The sequence below is a fragment of the Helianthus annuus genome, chromosome 3 (assembly GCF_002127325.2).
Source record: "Helianthus annuus cultivar XRQ/B chromosome 3, HanXRQr2.0-SUNRISE, whole genome shotgun sequence".
Taxonomy (NCBI): Eukaryota; Viridiplantae; Streptophyta; class Magnoliopsida; order Asterales; family Asteraceae; genus Helianthus; species Helianthus annuus.
Window position 1 is genome coordinate 30,334,113 of NC_035435.2, and position 12,467 is coordinate 30,346,579.

The following is a 12,467-nucleotide window of genomic DNA, read 5'->3' on the forward strand; positions in this document are numbered from 1 at the left end:
TGCTCTTACGGAGGATGGTGGAGGTAATCGAGAAATAGTTTCTATTTTTGCTCGATCGACCTCCATTCCTTCGCTTGAGATTTTGTGACTGAGTACTATTCCCTCCGTTACCATGAAATGGCATTTTTCCCAGTTAAGGGCTAGGTTAGTTTCCTCACATCGGGATAGCATTCGTTCAAGATTATCGAGGCATTGGTCACATGAGTCTCCAAAGATAGAAAAGTCGTCCATGAATACTTCCATTGTCTTTTCTATCATATCATGGAAAATGGCCACCATACAACGCTGGAAAGTTGCAGGTGCATTACATAGACCGAATGGCATGCGTCGATATGCAAAAGTTCCTTAGGGGCATGTGAAAGTTGTTTTCCCTTGGTCTTCTGGTGCTATCGGTATTTGAAAGTAACCTGAAAACCATCTAAGAAACAATAAAATTTATGACCGGATAGTCGTTCTAACATTTGATCAATGAAAGGCAAAGGAAAGTGGTCTTTCCTCGTTGCTTCATTTAATCGTCTATAGTCTATACAAACTCTCCATCCTGTGACGGTTCTTGTTGGTATTAATTCATTTTTCTCATTAGTTATTACCGTCATACCTCCTTTCTTTGGGACTACTTGGACGGGACTTACCCACGGACTATCGGAGATAGGGTAGATTAGTCCGGCGTCAAGTAGCTTGATGACTTCATTTTTAACCACTTCTTGAACATTAGGATTCACTCTTCGTTGTGGTTGAATTACTGTTTTGTAGTCATCATTCATTAAAATTTTATGCGTGCACATGGAAGGACTTATTCCTTTAATATCTACAAGCTTCCAAGCGATCGCGTTTTTGTATTTTTTAAGAAGATTAACTAATTTCTCTTTTTCTAAGTTATTTAATTTAGAAGAAATAATTACAGGTAAACCACCATCTTTGTCTAGAAAAGCATATTCCAAACCTTTAGGAAGTTCTTTGAGCTCAATGGGTGGGTCTTTAGAAGACACCTTATTTTGTGGCTCATCTAGATCAAGAACCTTAAAGGTTTGTTCTATGGCAATCTCTTCTTCAACAAAGTGGTCATCTTCTTTAGTTGTATCGGGTGGTTCAGCTTCATCTTCAATTAGGGGGTCATTATTGCCAAAAGGATATTTCATTGAACGCTCAAGATCTATGCTCCTTTTGAATGCCCCTAACTGAAGAGGTAGATTATTGAATTTCCGGTTTTTCAAAGCTTTATGAGTTTGTACAAAAGGTTTTCCCAAGACTAAAGGAGCGTCATCAAGGATGACAAAGTCGGTTGGGATTACCATTTGATTTGTTTGAACCAAAACATCTTCAACTACACCGATTAATTTTATCACTTTTCGATCGGATAGAAAAATGGGTATTTGAAGTGGAGTAAAATCACTAATCCTTAATTTTTCAAAAATGTAGTTAGGCATTATGTTAACACAAAGATCTTTATCAATGGTGATATTACTAATAAATGAGTTTTGAAAGAAACATGGAACCGGTGTAATGTTAATTTCAAAAGGGTCTTCTTTTATTAGCGAAGTTTGATCATTAGTTAACTTAACACTTACCATTCCTTTGATTTTAGCACTAGCGTTTAACTCTTTTAAAAACTTAGCATGAGGGGTTACTAAACAATGATTTTCGAAAGTAGGTGACAAGAGATTAATTTCTTCAAAATTAGACTCTTCTTGTGATTTAACGTTATCGAACTCACCTTTTTCGTTGTTTAACTCATGTGTCGGTTTTTCACTTTCTTGTTCTTCCATTTTTACATTTTCAACTATCTCTACGTTATTATTACAGCTTAATTCTTCTCTTGCGCGGGACTCCTCTTCCCTTGAGCGAGATTCTTTCATGTAACGTTCGATAGTTTTACTGTGTTCTAATATGCTATTGGTCACTTCGGTGAGAGAAAAAGAATTTGGATCCTCAAGGCTTGAATCCGGTTGTTCGATCCTTGGCTCCTCATAGTACTCATATGAAGTAGATGGTTCACACCATTGTTCTTCATTGTAAGTAAGTATATGATGGATAAGGGTCGAAACTTTGTTCTTCATAGTACTCATATGAGGTGGGTTGTTCACGCCATGGTTCCTCATGATAAGAGTATGAAGGTGGTGGCTCATATCTTGACTCTTCAAAGTATGAGTATGAAGGTTCATACCTTGGTTCATCAAAATATGAGTATGAGGGAGGAGGTTCATACCTTTGGTCTTCATAGGATGTGTATGAAGTTGACGGCTCGTACCTGGAATCCTCATAATGGTTGTATGAATTGGATGGTTGATATGAGTTATTATATTGAACCGAGCGTGTGTTACGACAATTAGCGCAATAATTACCCCTATATTCATCCTCATCATAGGTGTAGTTGTAACCTCCTGAGTATTGATCCATAAGAATCACTCAGCAGACCACAACTGAGTCTCGGGACCAGAAAACAAAAATAATGACGGAAACAGAAGCTGGACACGGCCCCGTGTCTGGTGAACACGGCCCCGTGGTCAGGATCTGTATCTGGGCGTTTTAATTAAAGTTACTGGTCACGTTGAACACGGGGGCGTGTTGAGTGAGCACGACCCCGTGTTCAGACTCTGTATCTGGGTATCTAACTAAAAATATGCAGCACGGGGGCGTGTTCAGCGAGCACGGCCCCGTGTTCAGGCTACTGTAAATGCAAACTAAGCTAAAATGCAGAAAAATTTTGTGCGCGTTTTAAAAAGGTTTTGAAAAACTGATTAGGCCGTCGATTTTAAGCTTTCTTAAAATCCTTGTGTCCCCGGCAACGGCGCCAAAAACTTGATGTGTGTGTAGTGTAATATATTTTTAATATATAATTAAGCCCTTTTTACACTTTAAGCCAAGTTTTAAATTCATAAAACACAATATTTACTAACACTAAACACACATATGGGCAAGTGCACCCATCGTGGACGTAGTATAGTGTTGGCAAGATACCGAGGTCGTCCAAGGACACAAGAGCTTTTAATACCGGTTTATCCTCAACGTCTAATCAAATCAAAAAGTTAGAAAAATGTTTTGAAACTAAGAAAATAAAAACTAACTAAATGCTGAAAAATAAAAATAAAATAAAAACAGATAGACAAGATGAATCACTTGGATCCGACTCGTGTATTAGTATAACCTTTGATTATTTTCGCACTTTTGCACTTGTTTAAGAGATTATCTTAGTTATTGTAGTAGGCCCCTCTTTTGAAGGCGACGTTACCCTCAACCCAGTAGTTTGAGTCAGCAAGGATACAATCCTAAAGGGTTGGATTATTGGAAGATAATGAATTAAGTTATTAATGCAAATTGTGGTAGGCCCCGCTTTTGGCGGTGACGTTACCCTCGGCTAAGTAGTCTGAGTCAGCAGGGATACAGTCCTAAATAGCCGGGTTATAGTATTAATAGTAGTTAACTTATGAGGGGGTTAAAGAGTTTGGATCCCCGCCATCCAATACCTATGGGCATTGAAGGAGATCCTACTAAATTTGACCCAGGTCCCTTGCAGGACCTCTAAACGCTGAACAAGGGCAAGACCCTTACCAAACCGTTCCCTTAACCCCCGACCAGGTAGCCAACATACCTCCATATAGACCGTGGAGATATGAATGGTGAAAATCTTTTATTTTATATAGACAGTAAAATAATGCCAAGACACCACGGACAAACGATAAGGAAAGATCACCTTCAACATAAGTAACTAGTTATTAAAGTCATTAATACAAAACCAAATAAAAAGTGCAAAAGATTAAAAATAAAAAGTATTATACTAAACACTTGTCTTCACCAAGTGATGTAAGAGACTTAGGCAAACATGGCCTTGATTGTCAAGAACTCTTACTATCAATCTTGGATCCTAAGACGACTCACACACTCTACGATGGACAATGGATGATGGTGGTGGATGATGGTGTTATGGTGGTGGTGGTGGGTGGTGGATGAAGTGTGAGAGAGGTGGTGTGCCAAGGGATGAGTTGGAATGAAACCAAGCACTCCTATTTATAGGCTGAACAGAAGGCTGGGCACGGCCCCGTGTCCGCTGGACACGCCCCCGTGCCCGTCTGACACTCTCTCTCTTCATTAATTGTAATTCGCAATTACAATTAATGCGCCTGCTGTACTTTCGCCACGCCCCCGTGCTCACTAGACACGGCCCCGTGGTGGGCAATAGAAGCTTCTACTGGTTTGTCTTTTCTGCTGCTTCTTGGGCACGGCCCCGTGCTGGCTGAGCACGGGTGTTCAGGCTTCTGTTTTCTCTTCTTTGCTTGGGAGGATGCCGTTGAGGGTTCGGGCAGTCTACTTTTATTCCTTTTCTTGTATTTATGTTAGAATTAGCTGTCTTTTTGCTTCTTTTGTGAATTTGAGCTCATTTCATCCTGAAAATACAAAAGGAAGACAAAAACACTCTTTTTCCAACATTAGTACTTAAAAAGGGTTAGTTTTATGCCTTATTTGATGTAATTTATATGTTGCATTTTACGCACATCAACACCCTAAACCTATTACTGGCGTGCTTCCATAATCTTCATGAACACCAAATCAAATGAGCCCAAAAGTGTTAGGATGCGATACTAATTGTTGGAGGCAACAATGGTAAATTAATTACACTACAAGAAAAAAACCTTATAGAGAGGACATTTTTTTTCAGCTTATAGAAAGGACATGTTGTCTCTATATGCCTTTTTCACCTATAGAGACGACATATCGTCTCTATAACATTTGTCTCCACAGCCTCATCCCTATAGGCTACAAAAGTTGTCTCTATAGGTGTCGTTGCTATAGGTAAGTTTATTTATTTTTTAAAATTTTTATTTCAAACGTTTTAGAGACGACATGTCGTCTCTATATGTTTAAATATATATTTTTAGTTAAAAACAAGAATAAATTAATAAACTTAACTGGGTTTATAGGGACGACATGTCGTCTCTATATGCGAATAACAGTTTTTATATTTATAATTATTTATTAACCAAAACTACAAAAACAAAACAAAATAATATTTCCCTATAGAGACGATATGTCCTTTCTATAAGTCGGTTTATTTATTTTTTATTTCAAATATTTTAGAGACGATGTGTCCTTTCTATATGTTAGTTTATTTATTTTTAAAATTTTTTCCCAAACGTTTTAGAGACGACATATCGTCTCTATAAGTTTGAATATATATATTTTTAAAAAAAAACAAGAATAAATTAATAAACTAAATTGGGTTTATAGAGACGATATGTCGTCTCTATATGCGAATAACAGTTTTTGTATTTTTAATTATTTATTAACCAAAAGTAAAAAACAAAACAAATTTATGTTTCCCTATGGAGATGATATGTTCATTCTATAGGTTGGTTTGTTTATTTTTTAAAATTTTTATTTCAAACGTTTTAGGGACGATATGTCCTTTCTATAGGTAAGTTTATTTATTTTTTAAAATTTTTATTTCAGACATTTTAGAGACGACATGTCGTCTTTATAGGGTTAAATATATATTTTTAGTTAAAAAACAAGAATAAATTATTTATTAACCAAAACTAAAAAAAAATAAAATTATGTTTCCCTATAGAGACGATATGTCCTTTCTATAGGTTAGAGGCTTTTTTTCTACAACAAATTTGGAATGGTGGGAAATTATGCCGCCTAAATTTAAATAATTTTTTGACTAGTCAAACTTTTTAGAGATGACATGTCGTCTCTATAAGTTAAACTTTATTTTTTAGTTTTATTTTAATTTTCATACATATTGATCATTAATAAAATTATATTAAAAAAGAAAATATTTAAAGTAATAGAGACAATATGTCGTCTCTATAAGTTAAAATGTGTTTTCAAGTTTCTAGTTCAACAAAAAAAAGCATTATATATATATATATATATATATATATATATATATATATTTTCACCTTATAGAGAGGATATGTCTTCATTGCATAGCATTTCTATTTTATTAAATAATAGAAAGGACCAAAATCAGGGGTTGAGAAAAAAGTAAAGACCGTTATTACAATTGTGATGAATACGGTCACTTTGATTGGGAATGCACAAAAGAACATGGAATCAAGGCAAATTTAAATGCCACTAAAGGCCCTATACAGACTTTGATGCTGGTTGTGATTGAGACGCAAGATGATGAAATACTTTTGAATGAAGAAAAGGTGCACCCGAAGCAATACGTGAGTAACCCCATGAGAACATCATAACTGGATAATGGTGTGTCGAATCACATGACCTATATAGAAAATAACCCATTATCGAGCTACACACACGAGTCAAAGTGTCACACCCCGAAATTATCAGAGCTGGCGTGACTGGACTGGTATCTTCATTGCACAGCAGAAGCAAATAAAGCTAAGACTTCTAGGAATTGAACGCCCACTAAGTACTCGACTCCACATGGTTCTCCTATTCCAACCGTGCCTTGACTTTGAAAAGCAACTTGAGAAAGAAACATGCGAAAAAGTCAACATAAAGTTGAGCGAGTTCATAGTTTGTTTGTAAAAGATTTGAAATAAAACTTTTAAATAACCGGTTTGTGAAATAATATTGAGAAAACGAATTTAGAAATCATTTTCTTGCCAAGTTATATGGAAACTTTGTATGTGTAATGATTTATATTCGTAAAACCATGTATTTGTAAACTCTCATATTTGTTAAATTTGTATAACCGTCAATGCTCACCCTGACTTTGACTCCATGCCCGCATAATCCTATGCTTTGAATTTATATGAAATATGGTATGTAATTTGTAAAAATCAAGTATTTTTTGTAAGTTTGTATGTCCCTGGTATGTAGCAATAAGGAAAAAGAGATCACCAATGGTTTGCAAGGCCATTGATATGTGTGAAGTGATGCAGGAAGACTCAAACCTAGCAGATTTTTGCGTCGGGCTCAAAGTCACCCCAAGGTCCGTACAGTGGCCTGGAGTTGGGCTCGCTACACCCAGATAGATCTACCGCTAATGACCCTCGGTCCTACTATGAAGATTAATGGCCTCTAGTTCCAGCCTACCCACTCACATGATCTAAGTAGTAAAAAAAAAAACCCTCCCTACGCTAACCATTCCATGTATAAAAATGTTTGTATAATTGTAACATGTATTGCACCCCAGCCACTAAGGCAGAACCTCCCCAGCCACTAAGGCTGAACTTCCCCAGCCACAAAGGCTGAACCTCCCCAGCCACTAAGGCTGAACCTCCCCAGCCTCTAGGCTGAACCTCCCAGCCTCTAAGGCCAACTCCCTAGTTATGAAAATCATTCACATTTCAAAAATACGCATTTGTTTTGTAAAAACCGGTATGTTTAGTATAAACCTTTCATAAATCATTTGAGTTCCTCGAAATCCATTCGTGATATGATTTAGAAATACGAGTTTTGCGTTTGTTCAAAACTTTGTATGTTCTTACGAAACGTGCTTTGTCTAAAAATATGCAGTCTTTGTTTATCGAAAACTTTTATGTTTTTGAAAATCGTGCATGTCTTTCCACCCCGAAAACATTTACAAAAATGTAAAACCGTAAAAAGTGGGGTTTATGAACTCACCTGAATTGCCTTGTGCAAAGCGAGCTAATTACGACTTCGTGATGTCGTTTCCAAGACGAGACTCGCTAGTGTGCATTCTACAATATTCCTAACACGGAATATCTAATAAGTTTCTAAATAAGCGCAGTAACTAAACTACGTGCCACCGAGCTCTACTGAATCGTTAGTCGAACGATTCGATGGTAAGTTATTAACTTATCAAAAATGATTAAGTTATACATGTTTAGTTTCGCTTAATGTCGTTAATAATCAATAAGTCTTGAAAGGACTTGATTCTCAAGAGATTTAAAATACATAAATATTTATATAAAAATATATAAACATATCGTTGAAATTGCTTATCGTCCCGAGAAGTCGTACGTGTAAAAGTTTATATAACATATAACAAACTTGTACGTTGATATATGATATATATATATAATGTGCCGTTAGGTGTTTGAAGTAAATATAAAAAGTTATATTTATTTTTATAAAGGCATATGAATTAACGTCATTTGAAATAAATATAAACAATTATATTTATTTTATAAAAATCAATCAAGTAACGACGTCTGAAATAAATGTAAACATTATATTTATTTGTAAAAGTGTTCGGGAGTATCGATGTTTGAGGTAAACATGATGAATATTCCGACTTTATAAACTAAATAATTTATAAAGAGTTCTGATGATTATCGCTGAAAATAAATATATAAACTATATATTTTTTTTATAAAAACGAATACGAGTAGTATGATGTTTGAAATAAATATATAACTTTATTTATTTTTTATAAAACGAGTTCATGTTGGATATTTAAAATAAACATATAACTATGTTTTTGTAATGCCTAATCATGTTGCTTGATAATCAAAATAAATATTTATACTATATTTATTTTAGTAAAAGAAGTCCGAATTGTTTGATGTCGAAATAAGTATATGAAGTCTTATTAATGTCATAAAAGTGTTTATGTTATTGGCGTTTCCGCAAGATAGGATGTGTTGTCGAAATAATATGTATTTGTGCACGTTTCTATACAAGATTATTTGAATCCGAAAATTTTGTTTTGTAATAAAACGTGTTTTTGCTTTTACGGATTTTCTCGAAAAAACGGGCAGAGTTTCCTCAGTTTTTGGTCGCCCCGACAACACAAGTTGTAGTTGTTTTATCAAAATTCAACCAATATTCAAACAATGTACTCAATATTCGTATAATAAATCTTGACGAATAATTTAAGGTATGAACTAATTAGTTAGTCGTTTCGAGCTCGTTTCACACGTAAGTTTAAACTAAAAAAAATATAATGTAACGAAATCATTTCTTTAAACTATTACCAAACTCTCGTGTCGAAACACCGAAAGAGGTTGACTGAGTCGATTGAGTCAATCGGGTTAACGGAGTTAACTGAGTTAACCGGGTTTGACCCGAGTTGACCGAGCCGAACTGTCGACTGAGTTGATTGAGTTGACTCGGTTTGACCGAGTCAACCGGAATTGTTGACGGCACCCGTAACTTGACCCGAACCGAGTCGTTGACTGAGTCGACCTGGTTTGACCCGAGTCGAGACTGAACCGAGCCACCACCCCACTTCTTGTCGAACCGAACTTGAATCATGTGCTTCCTTAGACCCCTGCCATCATAACTGAGCCGAGATTCGCAACTCAACAAACCGAACCAAAATAATATCCACTCCCGAAAACAGAAAAGAATTAATGCTCACTGGAACTTAACGAGGATGGAGACGCGTCGTCTGAACCAATGCCGAGACCCGAACCGAACCGTCTTCCTGAGCCGAGACCCGAATCAAACGTGACCCGCACGAAATCTCAAGCCGCTCCTTGACACCGTGACCAGTCGGAAATCCATCATCACCGCCGGATAAAGACAAGGCCCACCGGAAAAGTGGTGATACCTATCGGCTAATCACGCCGACCACCGTACAAAAGAACCGACCAGACTTGATATCGACCACCGGACAAATTAACTGACCGACGGTCCGAGTCTCCGACCGCCGGTTATTTCTCCCTCGTCTCTCGACCTCTCTTTCCCGTCTCTTTCTCTACTTGTTCTTCGATGTCGCACCACCACCGGATGATGGTGGTGGTGATTGCTTTTAGATCGTAAAGGGGGGGGGGGTATCTGAGTTGCTGCGCCGTCGCTGTTGCCGGAAATCGGCACCACCACCGCCGCTGGCGGCGGCGCCGTCACCATCGTCGGAGCCCGACGATCAGGCAGATCGAAGAGAGGGGGTGGGTGTGTCGTGAGTGTGCGAGAGGGGGGAGGGTGGTGTGGTTGTCGGAAAGATGACCGGTGTTCGACCGGATTTGCTCCGGTGACCGGGGAAGTAAGGGAGAAGGGAGAGTGGGTGCGGTTGTGAGTGTTGTTGTTGTCTGTGCATTAGAGCATTCACATCCAAAGAACTAAATTGTGAGTGTGGGGGTTTTAAAATATAAAGAGTATAAAAAATGGTTGTGAGTGGAGGAGAGAGAAAATGTTACTGTTCATCTGTATATTTGGGGGGACACTGTTCACCCACTATAATTTTTTAATATATATTGAAAGTGGTTGTGAGTGAAGGAGAGAGAAAAATGTAATGATAAAGGTATAAAAATATTATTTAATTGAAAATGAGAGAGAAAAAGTATTTGTTTTTAGTGGAAATATATTGATATAGGAGTTGTTTTTAGTGGAATGTATGTATAATTTTAAGGGGCTGGATGTGAATGCTCTTAGAGAACATGGGTTCTCTATTTAGTGTGTGTATATGAATTGTCTGTATATGAAGATTAGGGGGGTTATGGACCCTTTTATAATTGTATAATGGGCTTCGGGCTTGGGCCCAAGGCCTACAATTCTGATTCTCGCGTTTTAAAGTGGCCCGCTCATCTCTACGAGACACGTTATTATAACCCGAATATCGTAAAAATATCGTGAATATACAATATTTGATTAAAAAAATAAAATATATTTAAAAATATTTAAAGTAGTGTCGGTAGACATTCGTGCTTGTTCGTCGCTTATGGTACAAATTCGCGAAAATTTTGTAGAAGACGCCGTCCACTGTTTAAATCCGTTTTTCGATCCGGTTTCACCGTAATCACTAAAATTTAATTTCGAAGCAGTAATTTATCGTTAAAATTTAATATTTGTCGGCGTTGTCAGTATTCTGTACGTTTTCAATTTGTTGTCGTTTAACGTTTCACAGGCTTCTCTGTAAACCACCATTCGTGCTCCGTAAAGTCGGATAAACGTTCGTCGACACTCCAAAGGCTTAATTAAGTTAATTTGCTTCTTAAACACTAATTATTATTGCATTAATCATCTGTTAATCACATAATTAGGAGACGTAAACCACCGGTTGTCACACAAAGGGCTGACAATTTTGGTTATGGCTCTGTGGTTAACATAGAAGAAAAGGGTTCAATAATATTTGACTGCCAAAACGGTGAGCAGCGTGTCTTGAAAGCCTATAATCTTATGCGGTCCTCGAAAGCCTATAATCTGCTGATTACATTTTCAAAGAGTATTATCTCAAGATCCTCTGACTGTTCGATTGATACAACAATCGACAAAAATCCTATTGGTAGCGAGTTAAACAACTTCCGCACCTGTACCTCCGGTTCAGTTGTAGTTCCAAGATTATTAAGTTCACCCTCAATTGTTATTATCTTAACAGCGAAGTCAACTATCATGTTGGTATCTTTCATCTTAAACATCTCCAACTCAGACCTAACACCTGAATCTGAGTCTTTTGTGCTTTGTGTGCCCCCCAAGAAATGAATCCGAATGTCCTCTCACACTTCATGAGCTCTTGCATAGTTAGCAACTTGCAAGAGTATATATATTCTAGAAGCGACTAGAACAAGATTGCCAACAACATTTGATTTTTTCGATTATCAACGACTCCTTCAGTTACAATTACAAGGTTGATTGCGTCCGCCAAACGATAAGAGCCCAGAATGGTTAGAGCCACTACAAACCGTGTTTAGTGACAATTACGCACGTTTGCAAGTGCATTTACGGGTTGTTCTCCATTGTCCATAACGAACGTGGAACAGAAAATAGGGTTAATGCCCCATAAGCAAGTAATTATCCTTCCTTATGATCTGGTTATTCTCCTTAGATTAGTTCTCCATTCAGATTGGTTATACACCCCAAACCTATTACTGGTCTGCTTCCGTAATCTCCATGAACACCAAATCGAATGAGCCTAAGATTGTGAGGCTCTGATACTAATTGTTGGATGCAACAATGGTAAATTAAAGCAATAAAACAAGACCAGCAACAACACACGCTTTGTTGGGTGTTAGATAATATAATGTTCTCTATCATTATTGTTTAGTTTTTTTTTTTACTTGAGGGATCTAAAGTGTATTACTCTTATGTGTGTGTGTGTGTATATATATATATGTGTGTGTGTAGTTGTATCTTCCTATTCCTTTCACATTCAAACATGGTATCAGCCATTCTTCTTTGTGGTTGAGTCTATCCTTCTATCTTCCCCTCCCTCCTTATCGGATCATCTTCTTGTCGCCCTCCCTCATCTCCTACATCTTTTTGATTCTTTTTTTCCAGCCTACTTCTCTATGGCTTCATTTTTAACAATCAATATACCAGTAACTGGATTGGCTCCGATGATAACCATCAAATTTTCATCGACCAATTTCATATACTGGTATACTCAGATGCTCCCTATATTGACAGATCTCAAACCACGCCTCCGCCATCACTGAAACATGATGAAAAAGAAGTTGATAATCTGGATTTTCTTACATGGATTTAAGAAGAACAACAAGCTATCATTATTCTCAATGCTTCGCGGACCGAGGAGACTTTTGCTGTTACTATTGGTCTATCTTCTGCCCGTGAGATTTGGGTTGCTCTAGAAGCAGCCTTCTGTAACACGTCTGTCAAGCGGGTTCAAATCTTAAGAGGTAATTTTGCGTGCA